This window comes from Ascidiella aspersa, chromosome 4 (assembly GCF_963924565.1).
Source record: "Ascidiella aspersa chromosome 4, kaAscAspe10.2, whole genome shotgun sequence".
NCBI classification, from domain to species: domain Eukaryota; kingdom Metazoa; phylum Chordata; class Ascidiacea; order Phlebobranchia; family Ascidiidae; genus Ascidiella; species Ascidiella aspersa.
The window spans coordinates 13,650,270-13,652,999 of NC_139450.1; positions in this window are offsets into that span (position 1 = coordinate 13,650,270).

Consider the following 2,730-nt stretch of genomic DNA (forward strand, 5'->3'; position numbering starts at 1 on the left):
AGACAGTCACATTGAGTTGACTGCTCCTTCATGAGAGGGTTGAAATAGTTGCGGCATGTTCGGCAAAAGTACCCGGTGTAGTTACCACCCGCGGTCACTGTTTGGGCTTTGATTGCCGAAATCTCTAGGGTGTAGTCGACTAATCGACGCTTCGGTTTATGGGCTGGTGTTTTGGAGCTTCCTTCTGAAGTTGAGGATCTGTTCCTCTTCCCTTGTGGAGATGGGTCGCTGGAAGAGAATATATGAGAGGAATTACCGCTCGCGGAATCGATTCCAATGCCAATGGCATTGAGCGAGTTCTCAAAAGCATGGAACTCCATGAAAGCATCTTCCTCGAGCTGGGCCTCGAGGAAGTCATTTCGACACCGTGATCGGCGTTCCAGCGAGCAGTGGAGAGCCTCCTGGTAGTACCTCCATAGGAGGAAAATTCTCGTCGTTCAGAGGCGGTGGCTCTGACCTGACGAGTTGCTCTTTTTTTGTCTTTTTTCTTTGCCAGTTTTGGACACGACGGTATTTCGTGGCCCATCTCTTTGCAGTAGTTGCTAAAATTCGGCTGACCTTGGTAGAACACCGCTACCTTGTCTTCCCGAGTTTAACCATTTTCGGGATAGGATTATTCTCGATTTCTGACCTTTTCAGCGTCATTTCTCTCTTGCCATTGGCACATTTATCATTATCCCGAAGGATTCTGACTTTCGAGCACTCGGCATATTTGAGAGTGAACCATCTCTTGATGGCATCGTTTCGCATTCGCGGCGGTACATATGACAGTTTTGCCTTTATTTGATCCTCATCAAATAGCTCGGCAAAACTGCATTCGGGCCTCGCCCGTAGTAGTGCTGTCAAGGCGGCAGCAGATTCTCTTTTAGTACAGGTGAAAGTGACATAGCCGTTCGGCTTTTGCACAATAGCTTCAAGGTGGTCGATCCAGTCTCTCATTGTCGGGTAGCTGGCAGTTGCAGGACGGTCTTCGAGAAGAGGGTCTACTTCATTGACAGCCTTTTTGGTGCCTTTGCTTGCAGCCATTTTGACGGGAGGTTCTTCTGTGCTTTCGACGACGAAGAGTGCTTTTTGGTTTATGTTTTAGTTCGCTTGAGTTTATTTAATGTGTTTCATCGGGATTTCGCTGAAAAGTTAAAACGTTTGTTTATTTAAGCTATAGATGGGCGCATTTTTTCTTTATACGCGCGATTTGTTTTGCGAGCTCGACTCAAATTTGCTGAATGTATTTAACTCATTTTTTATGACGTGATTTTCCATCGTAATATTTTAAAGTTGGTATTTCACCTCTCAATCAAGCATCTTAAATCCATACCATGGTTTGTTGTATCAGGGGGCCGTACAAGAATCCGCCAAGCCCAAGGGGCGTTAATACAAAAAGGTGAACACTTGTCTACAAAAATAACATGCTTAGAATAGTAAATTGTAAACTTAGCCTTACTGAAAAGGTATTTATGTGTCCGATGCACCAAGTCTATTTTCAAGGTAAGCCATAAGCTGCTGTACATGGAGAAAAAGGTTAATCACAAAAATCAGCTTTTTGCACGGACTTAATGCTTGGATCTTGATGAACAAAATCGTATTCGACGGAGGCAACAGCTGTATATAGAAAAGTCTGATATACGTGATAGAAAGTCTCATAAACTTGATGTTTCAAAATGTTTATAATTTATGTTGCACAATTTTAGCTGAAAACAAAACATTTTTCGTATTGTTTTTTCACCATGTGCAATAGACAATCGGCACCAGCTAAGTGACATCGCAAAATATTCCTCTACATCAGTGGTTCTAGTCTAAGTTAACACGGCGCAACATGCCATATTATATATTTACAAACCCGCCTTTAGGCTAGAGTTTATTTTAAAGGCTAAAAAAACAAATACTTATTTACATAGTTAAACTTTGCTAAAAGTATATTTTGGGGAAGGGCGGGGCTTGGTAAACCTGTGCGGTGGCGGAATTAGCCAAAAATTTCAACAATTTTGAAATTGAACTAGTAAGAATATTTGGTTTAGCACACCGCCTATCAATGCGGAAAAAGACAAGACACCCAGAGTACGCAAACTATAATGTAATAAATTGACACTGAAGCTGCTATACCTCACAGAGAAAAATCGACTTTATAAAAAACATAAGCATATAAAATAACTATTTATAACGAATATATAATGACACTATGATTAAAAGTCCGTTCGTCGCTTCCCGCCAGCGAGGCTCGTTACAACTCGACCTATATTTTATTTTATCCTTTCACGATGACAACGAAGCACACAAATCTGAGAGCCGATCGAAAGTCGTCGCTAAGCGTAACGATGTTTTGACCCGTTTCATACATAAAAAAAAACGCTTAGCCTTAACTTGCAGGTAATGCCTTGGTAATTTCAATTGCCGTGCTAACTCTTGGGTAATCTTGAGCGCTCAAAAGAACAACTGATTGAGTTTTAACGCAATACTCTGTACCCCCTGGCTACGCCTATTACCCTCGGATGCACAATGAGCAAAAAACTGTTAGGCACACCAGCTTTAAAAAAATACAGTACATTGTTTGTACGGCTATCACGTTAAACAAACATAAAAAAATAAAATATTACTAAATAGCTTCCGGCCCACTATAAATGGCTGACAGGCCCATAGTTTACCGACCACTGTTCTACGTTCTACATTATCGAACAGCAGTCTTCATATGTTGCGTCCCTGTTGTTGTTGGCTGCATGTGGCAAGTTTGCTGGT